This window comes from Alligator mississippiensis, chromosome 4 (assembly GCF_030867095.1).
Source record: "Alligator mississippiensis isolate rAllMis1 chromosome 4, rAllMis1, whole genome shotgun sequence".
Classification (NCBI taxonomy): Eukaryota; Metazoa; Chordata; order Crocodylia; family Alligatoridae; genus Alligator; species Alligator mississippiensis.
Genome location: NC_081827.1, coordinates 176,419,475 through 176,444,908, shown reverse-complemented (window position 1 = coordinate 176,444,908; position 25,434 = coordinate 176,419,475). Strand labels below are relative to the sequence as shown.

The following is a 25,434-nucleotide window of genomic DNA, read 5'->3' as shown; positions in this document are numbered from 1 at the left end:
ACAAGCATTAATTAATGATAGCAGCAGGCTCAGTGTTGTACATCTGAATACCTGCTAACTGCCATCTTAGATCCTCTGGTTTCAGTACACATTTCAATTATATATTAGTTCCACCTTTTATTCTAGGTTGTTATCTGGGCTCTGTCACCATGGTAGCACCTCCAAATAAAAGTAAAGATATCCCACCCCCACACACACCCTTCAGCTTCCTTCAACTCTCACCTCTCTCCTGTTCCTTCAGGCAGGATGGACTACATTCTGTTTCATTTAGCTAGTATCATTCCATTTGGATTTCTGTTTTTCTTTAAGCATGGTATTATTTTGGCTCAAAGAAGTTGGTTTTGCTGTCAGGGGGTGCTGAGGTTTATGGCTTATTTTAATAGTTTCTGGAAGCAAGTTCCAGATACAAGTAAATTTGTAAATAAACCATGCATTGTGACATAAAACACACTGGAGTCCATTAATATCAAACGAGTTGTGATCAGGCCCAGTTTTGCCAGTGTTGTTCCCATCCCCTTTCTTCAACCTCTGTTCTCCTTATCTGCTCTCAGATTACAAGCTCTCTGGAACAAGAGTGCCTGAAAGGGACTTACCAGGTAGGGTACATTTCCACAGATAAACCACATTAATATCAATGAGCTTGAGAAGGGAGAACCTTCCTGCCCTCACCTTACACCAGTAAACCCCACCATCACTGGCTCATTGGTAGCAATACTGAACAAGTAACAAGCTGTGGACAGCATCATACTTCACTCTCCCTGTCAACCTCATTTTTAATTTTTTAATTTTCTGTGTCTCTGCACAGCACCATAGGGTGTTAATGGCAATATGCTGTCTGCAAACCAAGGTTTGGGGACCACTGTCTTACACACTTATGTAAAGCCTGGCCTGTATTCCCCCAAACCCTGGCATTACTTCCTGCTCGAAGCCCTAAAATCCTAGCCCCCCAAAAGAAGGCTGAAAGGTGTAAGCAGGGGTGTGCCATGCTCCACATCTTTCCACAGCGGCCAGTAGAGACAGCCAGTTTTGGAGAAGGATGCACGCATAGTATACCAACTTAAGGTGCTATAAAGACGCTGTGCTCCATCTGCACACCATACTTACGAGGAAATGAGGCCACCACCAATGTGGACAGTTGCCAGCAGTCATGGATACAAACAGTCATGTTGCTGATATGACATTTGGTGTTTCACTGAAAGCTCCAGCTGCTGGCAGAGACTGAATGAGTAAGGTTCTGGCCCTTGTGGTTGCAGAGAAAAGCTTCAGCCTAACCCGAAGGATCAAAGACACGACAGTCTCAGAACTTTGGAGGGCTGGCCCATGATGTCTGAACACCTGGGTTTGGAAACTGACACTAGACTCCCACTGTACTTGAGCAATTAGTCATATTCCTGATTATAATCAGGTAAACCAGGGAATTTGTATTTGTTTTCCCACAGACCATGGCTACTGTGGAACATGGTACAACATAGATGTTTCTGTTCTGAAGGCTTCCATTCTTTACATGCAGTAAATTAGCAACTATGGCAACAGTGCCATTCCTTTGAAGAAGAAACTGACCCAGCAAGACAGGCAGGCAAAAACGAGTTGTGCTCAAACCGTGCCAGAGAAGCAGAGAACATTGAAAGGGCCAGACTTAGGCTGGGAGATGCCTAAGAACTGATGTAAGAAGAGTACTCTGAGAAGACACCAGAGACAAAACAGTAGCATTCTGAGAAGAATCTCTCTCAAGTTACATGGAATCAGGCCCAAGAATAAGCGGGAAGTACAGAGAAGGATGGAATTTGAGATGTGGTGCCTGTCAGGACTGTAAATGTAGCAGATTATGAATGAAACATGAAGTTAGAAAACTGAGTAAAGTACAAAACAAGCTATTAAAAAAAAAAAACCCCAAAAAACCCTTCTGCTCTTATGCATCTTGACAACCATTTTTTCCAGACATTCATTATCTAAAGTAAATTTCTCATGTCATTAAATGTGAAATGTGACAACTGAAAAAAACTAGCTCCGGCATATTACTTTGTCATGTCAGTGTATATTAGACTCAAGGTCTTACAACTAAAAATATTGATTTCTGTCTCTATAATGGACCGAAGCAAATCCCTAGATCTGAATAGTATTAAACAGAAGCTAGATCCAGACATGAATTTGATGCATCAGAGACATATCCTCTAATATACTCTTCTGGATTACACTGAAAGTACTCGCCTCCACACGTTTTTGCTGAACAAGTGACTCAGCACACTCAGGGTGTGAATTCACATTGGTCTTATTCTCTCCTCACCTATCCAGGTGCAGATCAAGAGCAACTCCACTGACATCAAGCAAGTTATGTCAGCACAAAAAGCAGAAGGAGAAATAAGGCCCATTCAATGGAAAATGCAATGTCAGGTTTTACAGCTTACATAAAACATTGTACCTTGTTTCAGGCTCATAAAAACATGAGCATTTTATTTCCATATTATTAAATTGTACTTGGCATCCTAATAAAAGTCAACACATACAAGCAAATGTTATAAATGGTATGCATAAATGGGAACACAAACAGCATTTTAAATTCACGCTAAATTCTCTGTGTGTTCAGGAAGGGTAAGAAAAGTCTGAGGGAAATCTGAGCTACACAACAGAAAAAGGGACAAAAGAAACACATTGAGAGCAAAAGTATTTTATACTCACAAGGCACAGATATCAGCACTAAATCTGACCCTGAGCAGTAGAAAGGGAGCACATTTTGACTGTACCTGGCTGATGAAAACTCCCTCAGCAGAGGTGCATTCTCAAGAGACATACAGCCAGCAGACACAGCTCTTCTGCTGACTTCCTCGTCATGGCCCTTTGCAAACTGAGTGTGTTGCTAAGTCAGGCCCTGCAGAAAACTTTCCACCTTTCCACCACTAGTGTGTGGGAAAGCAAGCTGGGGCACAAGCCAACTCCTCTATCATGGTATAGCCCTGCCTTCTTGCCTATGAAGGACTTGCAGATGCACAGGGGACCATAATGGTCAAGTGAGGAATCCTGTCTTATTTAAGAGGACCTTATAGACCAGGGATCTTAAACATCTTTTGAATCCTTTTCTTCTTGTAGTGGAAAAGGAACAATGAGCGAGGGATGTGATGCAGCTGCTCCATGGTACCAAAGCACTGACGGAGGCAATTATTGGTGATCTGGAGGATAGTTAGCCAAAGGCTCAGAATCAGTTGCCAATAATTCTAGATAGGGCCTTCGACAATGGCTCTAGCTGTCCTTTGAGAGTTACTGGGAATCTTAGTGACCTCATGCACTCAGACTCTGATGTTTATTCGTTAGCTGAAATAAATGAGTACGGCCTCATACTATATTCCACGAACAGCCTAACACCCACACAAGGACAAGCAAAGATATGAAACCTTCAGTGTTTCCAAGCAGTTCAAGACTCTCTGCAGACTATATTCCACTCCACAGTCTGCTCACCTTACAACACAATTCTTCATTAGTATTTCTTCAATGATTTGACAGTGTTATCCATTCTTCTCCCTTCATGGGGGACATGCAAAATAATAGGGAATACTCAGGTTATGTTCCATCAAGGGACAAAAATGAGTGCTTGAAGTTAAGGAAAATATTAAGGTTTGGATCAGATTCTTAAGGGAAATTACAGTTTTACAGACAAATGTCCAGTAATAAAAACCTTGCACCATTTTAAAGCTCCAAATGTTTGTGCTAGAATTAGGATGAAAAAGCCTCTGTGGGCTGGGACATAATGATTTCATTCTTATACATTTTTTAACAGCTACAAAGTTCTTTCTCTTGCAAGATTTGGATACTTTTTCATCGCTGGCAATTCTGTTATTATGAATTATATGCTCATTTAGAGCATCATGAAAGATATTTATAATAGAATTGCCAGACTGAAACAAACCAGTAGTCCCTCTAGTCCAGTATTCTGCCTCTAAGCAGGGCCAGCCTCAGATATTTCAGGCCTCCATTGCAATACCTTGTACATACCGTTCCATTCATGAATAAATTCACTGCTGTGAAGGAACTTAACATGTTTTATGCAGCAACATGTTGGAATTCAAAATAATTCCTTTTTCTGATCAAATTCCATGTCAAGAAATCCCTCACAGAGCCAAAAACTATTATTTGCACTTACAGTAAACAATAGCATTCAGAGTGCAACACCTAATGTCTCTAAAATATTTTTCATTCTTTGGGATTATTTCTAGCAACCAACCATTCACCTTTCCTCCAAACAGTAGAGTCTGTAGTCAAAATGCATTTGCAACTCTCAGGAAAAGTATTTTGTTTGGCCATACAACTAACACTTGATTAAATGCATTTCTTGCATTGTAAATTTAGCTTAAAGTTGGACAGATCAGCTATTGACCTTGAAGCTGTGCCAGAAAAAATATAGAAATAGAATCGTCTCATTTTCTATTTTCAATAACTAGTATAAAGCTTGAAGTCAATCCAAAGTTACCCTCTTAGAATCACAGAAAATGAGGGTTGGAAGGGATCTCAGGAGGTCATCTAGTCCAACTCCCTGATCAAACAGGACCAGTCCCAACTAGATCATCCCAGCCATGGCTTTGTCTAGCTGGGTCTTAAAAACCTCCAAGGATGAAGATGCCACCACCTCTCTGGGTAACCTGTTCCAGTGTTTTACTACCCTCCTAGTGAGAAAATTCTTCCTGATATCTAACCTAAACTTCCTTTGCTGCAACTTGAGACCATTGCTCCTTGTTCTGCCATCTGCCACCACTGAGAATAGTCTAACTCCCTCCTGTTTTAAACCTCTCTTCAGGTAGTTGAAGGCTGCTATTAAATCCCCTCTCAGTCTTCTCTTCTCTAGACTAAAGAAGCCCAGTTCCCTCAGCCTGTCCTCAGGAGTCATGTGTCTCAGCCCCCAAACCATTTTTGTTGCCCTCTGCTAGACTCTCTCCAATTTGTCCACATGCTTTCTGTAGCGGGGGGCCAAAAGCTGGACACAGTACTCCAGATGTGGCCTCACCAGTGCTTAATAGGATTCCAGATGTGGCCTCACCTGCTGGCAACACTCCTACCAATGCACCTCAGTAAGCCGTTAGCCTTCTTGGCAACAAGGGCACACTGTGGGCTCATATTCAGCTTATTGTCCACTGTAACCCCCCCCCCCCCCCCGCCCCAGTCCTTTTCTGCAGAGCTGCTGCCCGGGCAGTCAGCCCCCAGTCTGTCCTGGTGCATGGGGCTGTTCTGTCCTAAGTGCAGGACTTTGCACTTTTCCTTGTTGAACCTCATGAGATCCCTTTTGGCCCAATCCTCCAATCTGGCCATGTCACTCTGAACCCTAGCCCTATCCTCCAGCGTATCTACTACTCTCAGCAGCTGGTGTCTTCTCAAACTCTCCATGTTCTAATTAATTCTAGTTACTTTAACAGAAAAACTTCACTGATACCAAATATGAGGATGGAGCTCTGTTTCAGCAAAGCATTTCGGCACATCCCTATTTTTAAGAATGAGCTGTCCCTCTGTGATCTCTGAAACTATTCCATTTCTTAAAACTAAGTACATGCTTAAGCATGTTGAGGGATCAGAGCTTTAAACAAGGGAGAAGAATAAATGTCAGCCTGACAAATATTTACAAACAGATGAAGTTAAATAATTAGGGACCTACCAAATTCATGGCAAAAGTGGACTGTGGGCAGCTCCTTTAATCTTTCAGGTTCCCCTGCACAACCTTCCTGCCGATTGGCAGAAGGGCTCTGCCACTCACTCCTAATCAGCAGGGAGGTGAAAACCAAGGATTTAAATATGGCACTGTTTTTGCCTCTGGGCCAGTTAGCAGCAAGCAGCAGGGCCACCGAGGCTCCTCAGCCAATCAGCAGCAGGGATGGGTGCGTGGGAGAACCTGCAAGATTAAAGGAGCTGTCATGCAGCCCACTTCCACCATAAATTTGGTAGGTCCCTATAAAGAATATGCAAGGGTTTTGTATAAGAGGAGGAGAATTTAGATGTTGCTGGCTCTATCTATTCAATAGACTTTGCTGCAGGTACTAATTGACTTCTTGGGCTAAATTTTCAGTGACTGTTGTATAAACTACATATATCTGTGAGAAATCACAGCTGCGTGTTTTAGTAGTTTAACATCTAGTGCCTTATTGTGTGTGCAAACCAGGTAATTGTGCCAAAAATACAAGGGAATTTTTTTTGTAGGCATTTATTGTTCTTTGTTTGGAAGCTGATTCTCAGCTTGTCAGGAAATTTGTTTCTTTCTGTTTTGTGTTCTATACAGCCCCCCACCCCTATTACATTCTCCTAGTGCTTTATTTGCATAATAAGACATTTCAGATTTTGGGCCAAATTCAGTGGCATAAAACAATGTGCTAACTTCAGTCAAGAAGAATTATTTGGGTCTTATACTACTACCTCTCAAGATGTGACTTAAGCTCAAAACAAATATACAAAAATTCTTGATACTTCAAGGAAGGGAGAAAAAGGAGAACAAATGTATTGATTGTTTGGAATGGTTTAATCTGGGATGATTCTGCCTTGATCAAAGGGTTGGACTGGATGAACTCTTAAGGCCTCATCCAGCTCTTTATATTATTCTATTCTTTTTAAATATTTATTTTTCTTTTCTGAATGAAAAAAACATGGTCCTGTAAAAACTGACACTGTCCATCTGGGAAACAATAAGTATCAGATGAATTTTTCTTCTCTTTCTGATGAAGAATGCTGATCAATCAGGAATTAAATTAATCTAAAATGGTGTGTATGTCCCATTCTCCAGAGCAGTGTTTCTCAACCTTTTAAGTAACAAGTACCCCTTAACTTCTGAAAATTTTAATAAGTACCCCAACACTCAATTTTCTGGGGGATTTTATATTTACAGACTAATGTCTGCCATATGTTGGAAGAAGGGTTGTGTATATAAGGCCGTGATATGACAGATGTCCGATCTGGTGTGGGTAAGGTTGCCACCTTTTATACCGGGGTGCACAACTCAAGTATGTACCTGGGCTAGAGGTGATGTTGGCCAAAGCTGGGAGGGCTGAACGCCAAATTATTACTGGGGAATTTAAAGTGCCGCACAATGAAGCTGATGCTGGGCTCTGGAGCCCGGCGCACCTGTTTGTAACCAGCCAGGGCTCTGGGCAGCTGCAGCAGGCAGGCTGCAAAAGGCGTCACTGGGCTCTGCAGCCCTGGCATCAGCTCCATGATGGCACAGCGACTGCACATGCACCTCTGAGCAGAGAGAGGGAGTAGTGTCTGAGGCAGCGCAACCCTCCCCTGCTCTCTGCTCTGAGGTGCACATGCAGTTGCTGATATAGAATGGATGCCAGGGCTTTGGAGCCCAGTACAGCTGTTTGAAACCTGCCCACTGCCTTCTGCAGCTACCCAGAGCCCAGGCTGGTTACAAGCGGGGACTGGCAGGGGCACCGGGCTTTTCCAGGCTGCGCTGCCTCAGGGCCCCCCCACCATGCACTCCAAAGTGCGCATGCACCCACCGGTACAGAAATGATGCTGGAGCCCAAAGCAGCTTGCTGCAGCCAGCCTAGGCTCTGGGTAGCTGCTGTCAGCCACGGAGCCCGGGCTGCTTGCAGCAGGTCTTGCAGCCTCCCAGCCACCTCCTGGGAACAGCCCAGGCTCCATGGCTGGCAGCAACTGCCTCCTTGTCTGTCTCTTTCTCTTGCCCTGTTTCCCTGTCTCTCTCACCCCTTCCTCCTCTCAAAACTATGGCAAAAATTTGGTCCACCCAGCATTGCGCAGCGCTTTAAATTCCCCAGTAATAATTTGGTGTTCAGCCTCCTAGCTTTGGCCAACATCACCTCTAGCCCAGGTACATACTTGAGTTGTGTAAAAGGTGGCAACCCTACCCACACCAAATTGGACATCTTTCATATCACGCCTGGCTTGAGTGGAGGAGGGCCAAGCAGCTGGATGCAAACCCAGTGGTGGCGGGGGGAATGGCAGCACCCCCTTGCTATGGGGGGTTTTGGTACCCACGTACCCCCTGCCTGTGTCTCGTATACCCCCAGGGGTACGCATACCATGGGTTGAGAAACTATGCTCCAGAGTGACACTGCCTGTTTTCATGATGGGTGTCCAGAATCCCAAAGCCCTCTAACAAAACCCCTATGAAGATGTGTTTGCTTTCAACATTTCTTCAATGACAATAACCCAACTATCGCTGAAGCCAATGGAAAGACTCCCCATGGCTTTAATGGGAGCTGGTTCTGGCCTAGATTACTCTTTCATATCTCTGCTATCCTTGTGAATGCTTACTTGGCATTAACAGTAAAACTCCACTGACCTCCACCTACTACAAACGGCAAATGCTTATTATATACATGCATAATTACTCACATGAGTAAAGTTTCACATGTGCATAAGTGACAATAAGTGCATAAGTGTTTGCAGCCTAAGGAACTAAATTATTTACAATTTAATGATACAAAATTATTAAGTCACCATAATGGCATAGTATGCATAAATCCAGTGGTCAAAGTTACTCTTATTTCTATTTCTACTGCCTTTGGGTCTGCTAACACTGCCAGTATTACTGGGCTAAAAAGACTAAGTCAAATTTAATTAAGAAACACATTTCTTTTGTGCTTTTATTTATAATTTTAAACTCTGTGGACTGGGCAGAGTATGAGAAATGTTATGTTAACAGAATGTTAACAAAACAGAAGTATCCTTTTAAGAAAGAGAGTAACTGGAGAACAGAATATAAAAATAGAACTGGCAGGAAACCAGAAACTGCAAGAAAAGAGGACTTGCAGGAAACTTCACTAATCAGTTACCACACTGGAGACTGCTTCTCATGTACTACAGAGATCACATTGAGGCAACGGGACAGATGTATACAAAAAACTACGACATCACAGGACTCGCTTCAAACACTAATGCTAACACATGGGACATCTGTTTTTTTTTGGGGGGGGGGGGGGGGTTAATTAGTGAAGCAAGAACCCAACAAGCCCCTTTCATTAGGCAGGTTCACTAGCTTAGTTGGAAGACACAGACATTGTAAAGATGTGCAATCACTCAATGTAAAGCTCTAGCAATACAAAACCTGAGTCATACGAGTAGTGCTTATAAATGCTCATAGTCTTACTGAGTTCAAAAGCACAATTCATATGCCTTATTCATGTTAGTAGTGCCTTGTTTGCTCAAGCCCTAACATGCTACTTCATTGCAGGAGGGGCATACTATACCTACCTTGACTCTATCACTCTGATTAAGCTTAATAACATATTATGTAACCAGGTTTATAGCTATAGGCATAGCTTGTCTACTGTCTTTTAAAATTAAAAAAGCTACTCGTATCAAAAGAATAGGAAATCAACCTTTGCCATAGTTATATTCTGAACAAGTGTAAGTGTTACTCTTCCCATCACTAGACCTAAGCCATGAATGAATGCAAATCTGGCAACAGCTAAATTCTCCTCCCCAGCTGAAGGCCTTTGTGACGCACAGACATAATCACAATACAGCTCTGATGTCTGAGTTGCCCAGACAGGACTTAAGACAGCTTACTTTAGCTACTCTGTGACATTTGCCGGCACTATATATCCAGTAAATTGTAAGTCTCTGGCAATGATTTTGAACTGCTTATTAATACAAACATAACTAAACATTACGCAGAATAACACTAAAACACAGCACTTACCAGTAGCATCATCCTCGGATGTGAGTTAAGATCAAAGAACCATAAAAAATGAGGGTTGGAAGGGACCTTAGAAGGTCATCTGGTCCAGAGGTTCTAGGCCACAAAGGGTTGGCTACCAGATCATGGCATGAGCCCCTGCAGCTCAGGCCCCTGTCTGTCTACCCAGGCAAGTGGCTTCTGCTGTTGGCAGTCATGTGCAGGGTTAAAGCTGGGTGGTAGAGCAGCCCCAGGAGGGAGGCAGCTGGCTTTGTGTGTCCTGTTCCACTGTATAAAAAAGGTTGTGAACCACTGAACTGTATAGTTCAATCCCTTGCTCAAAGCAGAACCATCCCCAACTAGATCATCCCAGCCAAGGCTTTGTCTACCCAGGTCTTAAAAACCTCCAAGGATGGAGCTTCCACCACCTCTCTGGGTAACCTGTTCCAGTGCTTTGCTACCCTCCTAGTTATCATAACCCAGTGAGTTTGGTGCCTCGGCACTATGGAATTTTCTTGACACACGAGAGCCTCTTGCACAGCGAGGGTTTTGCTGCATAGAGAACCCGCGTGCAGGAGAGAGTTCCCGCCAATTTGCAAGCTGTCTTTGCAGGATGCATTTTCTCTTTGCAGCACAGAAATGCACGGTGCAAAGAGTTCCCGCAAATTCGGATGCAAATTCGTGCCCCGCAATTGGCTAGTGCTAAATTATTCACACGTGGCGGCCGGTAATTGGCTTGCTGGCCGTTTAAAAACTAGCGCGACTTCCGCCCAAGTCGAAGAGCTTTGAGCACGCTGCAGAGTGCCTCTTAGAGATCCGACTTGCGGCTAGCTGATCGATAGACTGATCACCTATCGATCCCTCTTCCCGTCGCCGAACGCAGTCCCAGATGTACCCTTTCCCCGCCGGCTTGAATTACGGATGGATTTACTGGCATTGGCCTCGCCAGCTGGAGCAACTCACATTGTTGTCCAGACGACCGAACCGTTTCCGTCGCAGCCACCCGCGACGTAAGTAAAGTTTTTTACAACCATTAAACCTCGTCTGCCTCTCCACTCACTAGCCCGCCCTGACGAACGGGTAAATTCTGAATCACCTCGAGTCGGCTCAGCCCGGCCGAGACACTAGTGAGAAAGTTTTCCTAATATCTAATCTAAACTTCCCTTGCTGCAACTTGAGACCATTGCTCCTTGTTCTGTCATCTGCCATTACTGCAAACAATCTAGCTCCATCCTCTTTCAAACCACCCTTCAAGTAGTTGACGGCTGCTATTAAATCCTCCTTTAGTCTTCTCTTCTGCACACTAGCAGATGTCAGGGTGATTGAAGTCCCCCATAAGAACCAGAGTCTGTGATCGGGAACCTTGCACTTGCTGTTTGAAGAAAGCCTCATCCACCACGTCCTCCTGGTCTGGTGGTCTACAGCACACACCCACCACAACATCCCCCTTGTTGGTTTCCCCTCTGACCTAAACTCAGAGACTTTCAACAGGCCTGTCTCCAGTTCCATACTGGATCTCTGAGCAATCATACAACTCTTTTACATAAATCACACCACCTTCTCCTCTTCTACCCTGCCTGTTTTTCCTGAACAATTTATATCCATCCACGACAGTGCTCCAGTCATGCGAGCTAATCCACCAAGTCTGTTATTCCAGTCACATCATAGTTCTGTGACTGTGCGAGGACTTCCAATTCTTCCTGCTTGTTTCCCAGGCTCCGTGCATTCATGGACAGACACCTGAGGTAACTACCTGATTCCCCTACTTTCTCAGGAAGAATGAAAAGACCTCCTCTGTTGCCATCTCCTGCTTGTGCTTCCTCCAGGTCACCCACTTCCCCACTTCTCTCAAGGCTTTGGTCTCTATCCCCTGGTGATTCTGCTTTAAAGCCTGCCTCACTAGGTTAGCGAGCCAAGCTTGTCTGCAAAGATGCACTGCCCTCTCTTCATCAAGTGGATTCTTTCTCTTTCAAGCAATACTTCTTCTTGTAACAATGTCCGGTGGTTGAAGAAGCCAAAAACCTGTTGGTGATGCCATCTGCACAGCCACACATAGATCTGCAAGATGCATCTGCTCTTGCCTGGGCCCTTCCCCTTGACTGGAAGGATCAAGGAGAACACCACCTAAGCCCATGTCCCCTTCACCCTTGCACCCAGAGCCCTGTAGTCACTTTTGATCTGCTCAGGGTCACCCCTAGCAGTAACATCGGTGCCCACATGGATAAGCAGTATGGCATGGTAGTCAGAGGGCAGGATGAATCTCAGTAATCCCTCTGTGACATCTCAGATCACAGCTCCGGGCAAGCAACAGACCTCATGAGACAACAGGTCAGAACGGCAGGTGGTTGCCTCTGTCCCCTGCAGGAAGGAGTCTGCAAATACCACCACCCACTTTTGGTGGTGGTGATCTCAATCCTCCCAACCTTGGGGATGCCTGGCCTGGCCTCTTCCACCAACAGAACGTGCTTTCTTTTCCTCCTCTGTTGCCAGGATTCCATATCTGTTCTCCAGGCAAACTGCTGCAAATGGAGATGAAGACTTCTGTTTGCTGCCAGAGTTCACAACCTTCCAGCTTCCACCTTCCTGGGAGTCTATGTTATTTTCCTTCTTTAGTGCTGCCTCTGGCAGTCCTTCTCCCACAGTCTTAGAGGTTTCCTGCAGCACTGAATCAATGAAGTCCTCATAGCGGAAGATGCTTTGGCACCTTGCCACCTCCTCCTGTAGCTCTCTTGCCTGCTCCCTGAGGGACACCACCAGGAGGCACCACTCACATCTCAGACACTCCCCCACCATCGCAGGCTAACACTGGAAAGAACCTGTCTCCACAGCACCAAATCAGGACCTGGATGGACGTTTCTATGTTGAGCAGTCCTGCCTAGACAGACACTGTCCAGGTGCAAACAAAGGAAAAGCAAGTAGTAGCTGTGATATTGTGATGTCATCCAGCCGTTTCTCTGGGTCATTTAATCTGCCACTTCTCTCTTCCTCCCACTCTTTTCAAGCAGACCTTCTCTAGTGAGCAGGGAAAAGGCTGCTTTCTCTCACCAAGTTTACAGTGAAGAAACGTGAGAGAGAGTTTTCATGAAAACTCCCTAGTGAACACCCCCTCGTTCTGACTCTAGTTAAACAAGGGGCTTAAGTATTGGCCTAACTGATGAGCTTTAGCTACTTGCACTAAATATAGGTAGGTTTGTTACTCTTAATTAAGAAAGAGTTTATATTAAAAAGTCTCCCTATCAAAGAGGGGGCAGCAAACTGACCTATGAACTGCCCTGTTTGCTGCCCCTGTTCACTTGCTCCTCTATCACTCAGGTCTCCTTTTATACCCTCCTGGGCCTAGACTGTCTCTGCCCACTTAGGGATTTTGTCAGACCCAGGCAGCAATCACCTAGCTAGCCACAATTCCAGCTGTTCAGAGCACATGCCCAAACTCACAGCCCACCAAACAAACACTCACCAATTCAAATACACAGGCAGCACTGGCTCATTTACCTTTAGATCTGGTGCCTGGTGCCTCATCTTGGCTCCTCTTCCTCTTCCCCTTCATCCTGTTGCTCCCAGAGAATTGCTTGCAAGCCGCCCTGTTTGCTGCCCCTGTTCACTGTTATAACATGTTCATTGCTATCCCCAGTTTTACACATGGAGAAATTATGGCACACACATTAACTGATTTGTTGGAATGGGGCTCCTAACTTCAGTACCATTGTCCTACCAGATAGGCCGCACTGCTGTCATGTATAGAGATACTGCACCTTCCATTACAATATGCCCATTAATACACGCAGTGGGTTTGATCCAAAGCCCATCCTAGACAGCAATGGGAGTCTTCCTATTCATTTAGAAGGTTGTAGATTAACTCTTCTATTATGCTACTGAAAAGTCATCTTGGCAAAGCAACATTGCAAACTTCCAAGACATCATTCATTTTTGGCTCTCTCCACTATTTCTATGACTCACTATATGAGTCAGTTATAATTGTTAAAAGGAACCTCTCACCAGTTCTTGACTGGAAAGTTATTTTCAATACGACAAGTTTAAATCACGCTTTATTTGGGGGAAGGGGGCGAGGGAGAGGGCTGGGGGTTGGTTTTCTTTGTTGTTACAGACATATGATGCTTTCCTAACTTGCATCAAGTACTAGCTCTTGTGTTGACTAGCTAATTGCTTCAGGCCAGGTATTTCAAATATACAGTTGTCACTGGATCCAGTCCATGGAGCTGCTGTATTCAGCTTGCTGTGCTACTCAAAGGCAACTGGAATTTGGGTGGTGTGGCCAGGGAAGTGGCCTACCACATAATCTGGGGTAAGTGGGCCCTGGTGCACATGGTGATTGGCAGCAGGAGGGCAAGCGAGGGCTGGTACAACCCCAGTTGCCCTGTGGCCTCTTGGCTCATCATCACCGCAAACTCATGTGCTTTCCCCACCTCCTCTGCCACTGACTCCACCACCACCTTGGAGTTGGAGCCACGGTGTGCCCCAGGGCACAGCTGGAGGAGCCACATGCCCTGTTCAGAGCTGCAGCCACTGCATGCCCTGGGCTGGGGCCAGAGACAGTACCCGATCCACTGCTGCTGTTGTGTGCACCAGGTCGGAACTACCTTATGTCCTGGCCTGGATCCAGCCTACAATGGGCCCTGTGGTCCAGATCTGGCCTGGGGCATGAGGTGAGTTTGACATCCTGCTTCAGCAAAAAAATCAGCACAACCATAAGCAACAGTAGCAGAATCTGGCTCTAAAATAATACATACAATAGCATATCAGTAGCTTAATTAAATGTGGGGAAGTAGGGCACCAGCCCCAAGTAGCAGCTTAGAGTGAGTGCAACATTGAGGGCTGCCTGGCCACTGTCACTGCCTAGCACACAAAAACTACTCATTACACCTCTGTCACATATTACCAACAAATGAGCAAAGTCAGCCATGACACAGTTTCAAGGACATTACCTTAAGTTTGGATGAATTTGTACTGCAGGCCACATACAGACATTGCACATAAACTGGTATAAATGATTAGAAACCAGTCTAAACCTGTAACCGAACAGAATTTTAGTGCACATAGACTGGTTTAAAAATGGCAGAACTGGTCCAAGATGGACCTGGATCAACGTGGTATCAGACTTAAGCGATTTAGGTTAGACCCGTCTATTGAACTTCTGTACCAGATCCCCTCCTGACTCGAGTTAGGACACTTTCCATTGCCATCCCAGACTTCTTTGTGGGCCCCCCATCCCCCCCATTGCAGGTAGTGCACAGGAACTCAGCCCACTCTGTCCCCAGCCCCACCTTCTACCTCCAGCCAGCTGTCAGCAGCACCCACGGGCGAGGGGGAAGGGGGGATCCTGGCATCTTTGTCCCTCCATGACAGAGCAGCAAGGGGAGGAGTGAGCAGTCCCCCGTCCCCTCGCTGCTCTGTCGTGCAGAGACACAGATGCAGCCGCAGCTAGGCAGAGCGGATGGGGGAATGTTGGCATCTGTGTTTGCAGGGAGGATAGGGCCAGGCAGCAGGGGCCTTTGTCTTCCCCACCCCCTGCACATGCTCTGGCTGCTGCTGACAGCTGGTGTGGCCCGAGCCAGCACAGCTGGAAGGCATCTGCTCCTTTCTACCCCCACCCCACTGCCAGTCAGTCAGTAGCAGGAGGCAGGGCTGGGGCAAGGGGCTATGCTGGACAATTAGGGTGGCCAGCTACTAGATGCACTCAGCATTCTCTGGCAGCCTTCTGGGAGGCCTGCGGGATTGCCCCAAGCCTGCTGGCTCTGGCCAATGCAGGCACCTGCATGCCCCCTCCCACCAAAGGGTGAACTTGTGTTCAGTTCTCTCCTGAACTAACCTAGTCCACTTAGAGAAAGCCACTTAAGTTAGTTCGAATCTGTCCCAGGCTTTTTAAATGTCTGTACCTAGCCACAGTGTGTTCTAACCTTTTCTATTTCATGAATACAAGCTCACAAGCATATGGTCTGAATAGGCAGGCCACGGAGTTAACAGCCACCACCATTTCACAATATTCACTGCCATAACCATGAAATGGTGACACAGCAGAGGCTGAATATGCTACATATATTTTTGCCTTTAAACAGCTTCTCTTTTCAAAGTCTTATTGCGCCTAGTACTCATTTTCTGATGTGATTACATTTTAATTATTTTTTAAGAAAAGGGAATACTTACAGAAGCATCCCAGACCTGAGAAGAAACCCACTCCTCCAATACTTGCTATAAAATAAATATTCCCCCTGGAGAAATATTCAAATCACAGCTCTTTTGTTAATGACAGCCTTTATATTTCAGCAATCAGCATACAAACTGTATGCTCTGGAGGTTTCTATGGTTACTTTTATGAATTGTCATTGGAAATTGCCCTTTAAAATCCTAAGTGATTTAGTCTCTGGGTACTGATGAGATGTCTTTATTCTTTGTGTGAAACCAGGAGCATTGCAATCATGTGATGTAGTAGAGCTAGAATTCCCTCTCCACTATACACATGCATGTTGTTAAAACATGATGGGTATGGCAATAGTACCTTCCCTGTCAAGACACTTTGAATATAATTATACTCCCTGGTCTAACACAGCTGGGATTTGGAGGCCTCCCTAACCTGTTTGCAAAGCTCACTTGTTTTCTGAATTTTTTTGAGGAGAGGGAGAGGTAAAACAAGGGAACATTCTGTTACATAATCATATTAGTTTCTGGAGAAGAAAGGCGAGTAGGCCTTAGGGAACCCTGTTTTAATATTATAGATATATTTTATACAAACAGCTAATCCGTAGAATATATACACAAACCAGTGTACTATAATATGAAATATATTAAAAATTCAGATCTTGATACAGCATTTAATTAATTCTTTTTACTCAGTGCTTAGTATAGTGTAACTCAAGTTGTATAAACCTGCAAGAGCAGTTATTTTTCAAAAACTTTATCACAATGGGGATGCTTCTCCATCTCTGTTAATTTGGCCAACATGCAAGGAATAGATGGGCACTAGGAACAGAATTGTCATTGTCAAGTTGTTCAGAAATAAATGCTGTCTCTGGAATCACAATTACAGAGGAGCTATTGGGTGCCCGCATTGTTCTATAGCATGATTCATTTACACCATGCAAGGGGCCACTTGCCCCCCCCCACACACTGAGGGGCTGAGGCCTGAGGGCAGAGGGCAGAGGGTCAGGAGTGAGAGGTGCTGGGTCAAGACTGGTCTTTGATGTTTATAAATGGGTCCTGGTGCAAAAAAGGTTGAGAACTACTGCTTTAGTTGTCTCTGTCCCTTCTGTAATTTTTGCTAGCCTCTAGTTTAATTGCATGATGATAAAGGTTTACTATTTTCCATCTCCATGATATTTTTTGTGTTTGATTGTGTTCTTATCTTCCACTTTATTTTTTGCCTAACCTACTCCATCTCTAAAGCGGTACTGAACTCTTTGCCACCAAGGCTTCTGTATGTCTCCAAAAGAAGGGATTTTTATGAATAGGAGCATTGCTACAATTCACTGATTTATTCCAAAGAAATCTAAAAGCACAAACTGGACACATCTGCATGCACAATTAATGAGGCAGAGTAAACTCTGGCACACTTCATGCTGGAATTCATTGCTCCCAGGTGCCATGTTTGCATGTGCACCCAGGACTGCAACATGTTGATCCGGGGCAGAGCAGCCCCAACTGTCAGGGAGCCCCAGGGGTCAGCCTGCCAGCCAGGGGCTGATGGACACAGCTTGATGTGCTGCAAAGGGGCTGGCTGGGGCTTGAGGGTGCTTTACTGTGGGCATAGCTGGTGGCAGCCCCCGCACTGAAGTACCCTTGTGCCCTAGCCAGCACCATCAGCATATACGGCAGAGTAAATAACTCCACCACAGAATAGTACCCAAGTCTGGCAGTACTATCTAATGGTGGAGTTAATTAATTTATTCTGCCCTAATAGCAACACATGTGTAGAAGTTTTTACTGTGGAGCTAGATAGTCAACTCCATAGTAAATGTCTCTTGTAGATGCATCCACTGAAAGCAAAAGAAAGACAATGGGTATATGCAGACCACAATACCCAATCTACAATCACAAGGCTTACTTTAAACTACACATATTTGCTGGTACTGGGAGCTGTTCCCAAATCCTGATTTAAATAAGCTGGGGTAGGGGAAGGGGCAGGCAGGATGTGTGCGGATGTTCATTAGATCAGGCTAACATATTCCCAATCTAATTTATTTCTCCTCCTCAGGTGAACTAAATTAGATTGAGCCAGCATTTTTTGCCCAGTCTAACCTCCCTGAATATTTGTGCAGATGAGCATTTAGATTGACCTAACCAGAGTTAGGTTGATCTAAGTGTAACACCTGTATGTGCCCAATGCAGTGCTTATAACAAGTAAAGTTCTCCTTGTGCCACTGGCAATTCACTACTGCTCTTCTAATGTGAGAGTACTAGGGGTGCACTGATAGAGAATTTTTGGGTTGATAACAATGGCCAATTTTTAACAAGCCATATTGGACAATACTGATCTGATTCTGGTATGCAGCCAGGCAGCATGGGGAATGGCATCCAGCTGGTAAGTTTGTTGTGGCGGAAGGGGCAAGGGAAGGGGCATGGCACAGGCAAAGCAAGGCCCCCATGGTGAGGGAGGAGTGGAGCTGGGGCAGGCGCTGCACATCTGGGGCAGAGGAGGGGACAGAACTCTGAGTGGCTCATCCAGGGGCCACGGGAGGGGGACAGCTCCTGCTTTTGCATGCACCCCAGGAGGGCATGAGGGGCGTGTGCCCCCAGATCTGTGCATGGGCCAAGGGCAGGCTGCCACTGAGGTTTGGGGCTGTGCTGAGCCCTTCCTGGTGGGGAGCTGGGCTGAGCTGTACTTGGTGTGGGTGGCGGTGGTGCTGGGAGGAGGCTACAGGGGGACTGCAGTCACTCCAGAATTCGCTGTAACCCCCATCCCCCATAAACCACCTCCCAGCGCTGCTGCTGCCTACTCCGAGCACAGCCCAGCCCAGCCCCCTTCCAGAAAGAGCCTGGTGTCACCCTGGCCCAAGCCCGCATTGACAGCCCACCCTGCCCTGTGCACAGATCCAGGGGCATACGCCCCCCAAGCCCTCCTGGGGTGCGTACAGCTGTGGGAGCTGCCTCCCCATGCCCTCTAGACTAGCCACTCATGGCTCCATCCTGTGCCCTGCCTGGCTCTGCAGTGCCTGCCGCTGCCCCAGCCCTACTCTCTTCCTCCCTCACCGTGTGGGCCTTGATCTGCTCCTCACCCTTCCCTCACAAAAGACTTACCAGCCAGACCCAGCTGCTCTCCATGCTACTGGGCTGCACTCTTGGCCACTTGCATGCTATGCTGCAGCTGCGTGCATGCACAGTGCATTTATCAATGGCATTATCAGCTACATCAGCCTAAAAAAGCCGATTGTTGATGCACTCAATTTTCCTTATATTGGTGCTGATCCAATATGGGACCAATGTATCAGTGCACCTCTAGAAAGTACATTCCAGAAAGTTTATAAAGGCGACCACTTTCACTGTGTGCAGAGCTCTTAGGTCTCACAATGCTACAGCTGGTCTCTGTGAGATGGGCAGGATGTGTGAGGGGATAACTGTATTGTGCATTTCTTGCTGGTTTGTCAATACAGTGAGTTCTTTTGGTCATCTTGGAAAAGACTATGCAAGTGCTTTTCCAGATGGAAAAAGGGTTCGTATAGCAGTGCCTTTTTAACCAGGAGAGATCAAAAACCCATCGAGGTGGTTGGAGTTAGAGAGAGAATAAAAAATAGCTTTAAATCAAAGAAGTCAGTAACTGACAACCCCATCTCAAATGTCTGAAAGGAACCTATATAAAACACACAAGCAGTTACCTATATGAGCCTACATAACTTCTAGTTTATGACCCACATTATGAATGACACAGATTCGTTTTTACATGGTTTATTTAACTTAACTTGAATACAGTATATGCCAACAGACATGGACCATGGCCAGTCTTACAAATCCAGATATCTTCTAACTTGAAGGAGAGGTGGTGAACAGTTGGATAAAGTCCTGCATCCAAATGTGGTTTAGTTCCAAAACCCAGAAGGCTGTTTTCTGATTCCTGATGGCATGCAACAAAATCTAAAAGAAACCATTGTTTCTGGGGCAGGAAGGGTGTACAGCTTGCAAACTTTCTATACGTACAACTCCAAACCCAAGATCAAACCCTAGCCTACACTTGAGCTGATACACTTGCACACTAAATCATAGCACGAGCTGAATCTCTGTCTCAGCCCCAGCCTCCCAGACAATTGCCAGGTCCCAGTGCTGCAATGTAATCTAAAGAGACACTACTCTACAGTATTAATGACATGTTAATCACCTTTTAACCTTACTACGAATGTGCAGTCACACTGGCCTAGTTGTATTGTTGTAGCAGGCATGCTGCCCTCCGGATTAGTAGATAATACAAAGCACCTTCTTGAGATCTCAGCTCTGTGAATGGAACTTTACTGAAAGGGGAAGCAAAAACAATTTGATGAGATACAGCCAGTATTTCTGGATATGCATGATTAATGTATGCATAATAATCAACCCAAACAAAGCCTGCAAACCAACCTATAAAAGCAAAAGCTTGTTATAAGCACTGAACAAACATGCAACCGTTGCAGCCCTACTGAGGACTGCCATCACCACCCCTCCTCAACTTTTTTGAGGGAGCAAATTTCATGTGCAAAGTCTGCAAGGTAAACTCATGTTGCACATCTGAGTAACTGTGCAAGGCAGAGGAGAGTAGCTGGAGGTATAGGTACTTAGAATTCAAACCACTCTTTGTTCAGAAGTGAAAAAAATAGCAGGTGCAGATTTTAGAGGTAAATTACAATGACAAAGGAAACACTGTTTTTTTGCAGCAATCACCCATAATGCACATCTATGCACACCTGGGTAACCTTGAGCAAGTTATTTTCCCCTCTGTGCCTCAGTCTCCCCATCTGGATGCTGGGGAAAAAGGCCTTTTATTTATATTTTTTTACAAGAACGCTTTTGAGTTTCTATGATGAAAAGTACGACCTAAATGTTAGGGATTATCATCATTTCCCTAACATTCCTCCCTCCTACAAAAATCAATCAATTCAGGGGATATACGAATAAAAAGGGCAGTCAAACTCTCAGACTACAATTTCCTTTTCTTTGTAATGCATATTCTGACACCATATATATATGTTTGGGAACAATAATTTCATAAATTACAGACAGACCATAGGTGTCCTTAATAAGAGTCCTGATCCATTTAAAACAGTCCAGGTCCACTTAAAATTGGCAGATGCTCACTCAGGAGGTAACAAAGTGAATGGGCTCTCGAAAAGCTTACAATTATAATAATTGAGGTCACATGATTTACTTACATGCTTGGCTAAAGAAACAGATGGTATTAGATTAGCATTTAAATAAGTCCAAGGAGGTCTCAGTGAAAAAGGTTTGGCATAAGTACTTCTATGACCAGAGAATGTGATTACTCAAACAAATACTAGTTAAGTCTCTGCTAAGTGGTCTCTTCAGCCCAGCCAGGAATACAGGATTCTCCTTAACACCAAAATCTTCCCTGCTAACCAAAGGAACTGATTTACTCACTTTCAACAAGAAAAGAAACACTGAGAAGGAGAAACACCATTGGACAAGGTAGCACTATAACTACACTAACTGTCATATTAGTTTATTCAGAGTAATGCCGTCTGTTGTTTTATGGGTAGTGAAGGCACTGTATATTAGAATGGACAATCTGAAGAATCTGGAGCATTATATCCTCAGTGGAAGTCAGGGGAAAGGGTTCAGAGTGAGGATATACTTGCACAGAGCCAGCCTTAGGGGTGTGCAATGTGGGTGACCGCCCAGAGCACCATGGCCACACCAAACATCCTTCTGCTCCACCCCATCCTGGCTGATCCCTGCCCCAGGCAGGAGGAGCTGTGCCCAACGCAGCCTAGCATGGGCTTGCTGAGCCCAGCCACCACCCCCATCCCTATGGGGGGCACTCATGCACCACCAGCTCATCCATGTGGGGCAGCACTCCCGCTCCCCCATTCACACAAGGTCTCCTAGTCATGCCACCTCCTGACTGACTCCCAACTTTCCGCTTCTCCCTCACATAAACTTTCTCATCCTGGCCACTGGCTCCACTTTGCTCCCTGCTCCGATCTCAGCCTGCCCCGTGCCCCCCAGACCACGGAGCAGGTAAGTGCCCTGCTCCATTCCAGTCCCCACTGAACCACTCTTTGCCTGAGCAGTCCCAGCCCCACGCCAGGCTCAGGTGGTAGCTGGACATGTCCCTGCCCCATCATGGGAGCCCACCAGGGAGCAATGTGGGGTAGGGGTGGTGCTGTCTACCTACAGCTTGGGAGCTGGTGTCTCCGAGTCACTGGTGTTCCTGAGGCCACTGCTCATGAGGAGCCAGGCCAGGCAGTGCAGGTAGGGTGGCACCTGCTCCAGTCCTGCACCCTGCTTGCCCACCTCTACCTGCATCAGCACCACTGTGGTGTGGAGTAGGGCTTCGGGGGGGCGCCAAAATACAAGTTTGCCCAGGACACCATTTTCCCTAAAGTTGGCTCTATACTTACATGTATTATTCTGTGGAATTTTCCCCATACATCCTCAATGAACAAGCTGCAGGCCCATCCTTAAATCCTGAAAGATCATCATGGATTCCCACTATTCTGTACTGAATGGGCACATCTACATGTTCATTAATGCACTGTAGCTACTGTGTATTAAGTTTAGTACTTGTTTAACTAAGTACTAAATCAAGGCACAGTAACTGGCACTACTGCGCAGTAGCACTAGCACACAGCTTTTTAGTGACACTAATTGTGCAGTAGCCTAATACTACTGTGCAGTAGCATATACGTTTTTTGCCATGACATGCTACTGCACAGTAGTATTAAGGTACTGTGCAGTTAGTGTCTCGTGTAGATGCACTCACTGTGGCACTCAATTGATTATCATCTTTGCTGCTGGCTCTCTGGCAATGCTGCCCTGCCAAAAACACCAATCCCTCAAGTAACAGGGTTCCTTATTACTCTCTGAAGAAAAGATGTGCAGCCCTATGCTGCATCATTTTTTCAAGTAATTCACACATAGCTGACAGGAGCAAGCAGAAAATGCTGCATTACACCCATCTGACTAAGAGCAAAATATGAATTTGGCACATTCCAGTAATGCTTTCACTGTCACCCTGTCAGGATAAGGGGCTGTGGTAAGCTTATACTTGTTAACTTTGATCATTCTCTGGTCTGGCCTTTGCAGCATGGATGCTCACGATACGTTTTCTTATCAGCTCTAGTGGGAAAATGAAGGTGTAGCTATAAAAATATTTGTTTAATAAATCACTGTCTTTGTAAGATCTTTATTCACATAGACTTCAATGAGAGATCTTTTAAGCCCACAGAACACTATGGTTGTCCTTGGGCAATTCTCATTTACAAATACTGTCCTGCCTCCTCCTCCTCCTGTTGATTTTTCTGTTCCATTTTAATTGACAAGAATATGGTGAATTGCTTCATTTGACAGGCAAGAGAAATCCTTTTTGCTGATTTCACTTACATCAGTCTTATGCACCCCAGAGAACAATAGAAGAGATTGTATTTACCCATAGAGACAAATAAGTTAAAGGTTTTCCTAAACATAGATTTTAAAAAATGATTGTGAGGGTTGGAAAAACAGGACACTTAAAAATAAAAAACCTTCAGACTGCACTTGTTCCAGACTTACAACAATATCTCCATGGTTACTATCTATTTCCCTGCACCTGCATATGATTTTTCTTTCTTTTTTTTCTTCTTTTTCTTAAAGATCAAGGGCCTGGAAAATGTACAAGAAACCACAGAGACTCAGCCTAGGGAAAAAAGAATCTTTCTCTCCATTACTTTTCCTAGACTAACTTGACTCTGTCTCTCACATTCTGGCATATGAACACTGGGAACTATTTTACATTTTGTTCTCTTAGCAGATGAAACAACTAATAAATCCCAGAGTAAAGAGGTAGCCAGGAGGATAGCTTTTCTGTATAATTACAGCCAATACTTCCTGCATTAGCACTAACTCCTCTGCCCTTCAAGACATTCTATGCAAATAACGGGAAGGGGGTAGGAATAACCAGGAAAAATATATTTAACACAATCATTGACTATAGCATAAATAGAGTATATTATTAAGATCTCTTCCATGTTTACTATCTGAACAAGCATGCCTTGTACCCAAAAGCTTATCTAAATTGCTCCCAATCATGCAGCTAGTTAGATAACCACCCACAAAAATCCTTGCCTAGTATACACAATTCATTTAAAAAACAAAACCAAAAAAGATTAATTTGTGTGATCTTGTCAGACATTTCAGATAGGACAGATCACTAAGAGATGCTCGGATGAGCTCATGATTTACCCCAGCTAAGGATTTTGCCCCATGGAATGCACAGCACTACACGTAGCGTGCTGATCAGACTCGCTCCCTAGAAGCTAACTTTCAATGCACAAAAGTAACTTTTGCTTCAAAGCAATGCTGTAGAATCAAAGGGCCTTCTCTGAGAATCAAGGCCTGATACACTAGGATTGGCAAACTGACATCTTTTGGAGCTTCCCTGCTAACTGCCAACTCACCCCACCAATGTTCACCATTAAAATCAGCCTAAAAGGACCTAAGTTCTTACATCTCATTATAAACTCAAAAATCTGCCATTCCAAAAGAGGGGGAAGGCACCAAGGAGAGATGGCAACCAGGAATAGAGCTGTGAAGAGCACTGAACATAATGAGGACAAAGCTCCCTCACACCACACTTCCAGTGACTTCTGTGATACCACAGCTTCACCGAAGGAGTTTAATCCAGTGGAAAGTGAGAGCAAGCCATTAAAGTCAGATGCATGTGGAGCCTTCCTGAGCCTTTACTTTTTCACATTTATCAATCTGAAATAGGCCATGGTTCCTCAAGTCAGGGGCCCTATCTTCCAGTGTGGTTATAGTGGCACACCTATGGCAGCACACATAATTAGGAATAACAGCCACCTCTATGACAAACCTCTCCTCCCCACCTTTTAAATAATTAATGTGAGCTTCCCTGGCTCCTGCCCCAGTGGAGTCAAGGACCTCCTGAAGAACTATGACAGGCCAAGAGAGATCTCTCCCAGTTCAGAGGAAGAGTAAAGTTGATCAAAGTGGCCTTGGGCTGTCCCCTTCACTAGTCTGTAGCATAAGAGGCATATCAGTGCTATGGGTGTATCTGCATAGCTCAGTGCCATGCCGTACATAGGCACCTGTAAGAAGGCTATTGCAAAATAAAGCAGTGCCCAGAGCTACTCTAATTTATAGTGGGGGATGTTCTTAACACCATCGCAGCCCACTATTTGGGCAGTGCGAAGGTAGCCTCACCTCTTCATGAGTAAAGCCTTGATCAACGTGCTTCGCTGTGGGGAAGGGACAACAGAAAATCTGACCCTCTTGTTTTTTACCATAATTCAGAGATGTTACTCAGTGTAATTTGCAAAAATTAAAGGGTTTTTTTGTTGTTTGTTCATTTTTATTTTTATCGTTTTTGACACAGGGACCTAAGTCGTTTGAATGAAAGTAGCCTGACTTTAGAAGTGCCGAGCACTCACAGGTCCCATTAAAGTTAGTGATACTGCTGGGTACAGCTCCTAAAACAGGGGCTTTGATCTAGCTACTTGTAGTCTACCCAAAATGGTGATTCCCCCAAACCCCTGCCTAATTCTGGGTGTCTGAACTCACTAGGCACCTGCATTTCTGCTTCTACACATGTCCAGAGCTGCCCTAGCCTGAGCTGCTGGGTCCTTAGCTCCTGCCTAAGTCCTGCTTAGGTCCAGAAACTAGACAGAGCAATC

At 45.0% G+C, this 25,434-nt stretch overlaps 1 protein-coding gene across 21 annotated transcripts in view; it reads right to left on the bottom strand.

The window, feature by feature from the left end:
* MAP2 (microtubule associated protein 2) overlaps positions 1–25,434 on the bottom strand; it is a 388,240-nt gene that overhangs the window by 256,489 nt on the left and 106,317 nt on the right. The window contains exon 1 of one of the 21 annotated variants that reach the window (XM_059727114.1): positions 3,451–3,515. The exons of the other annotated variants lie outside the window; for them this stretch is intronic. The gene's annotated coding sequence lies outside the window, so the exon portion shown is untranslated. Of the gene's footprint in view, positions 1–3,450; positions 3,516–25,434 lie in introns of those variants that run through there. 21 annotated transcript variants of the gene reach the window in all.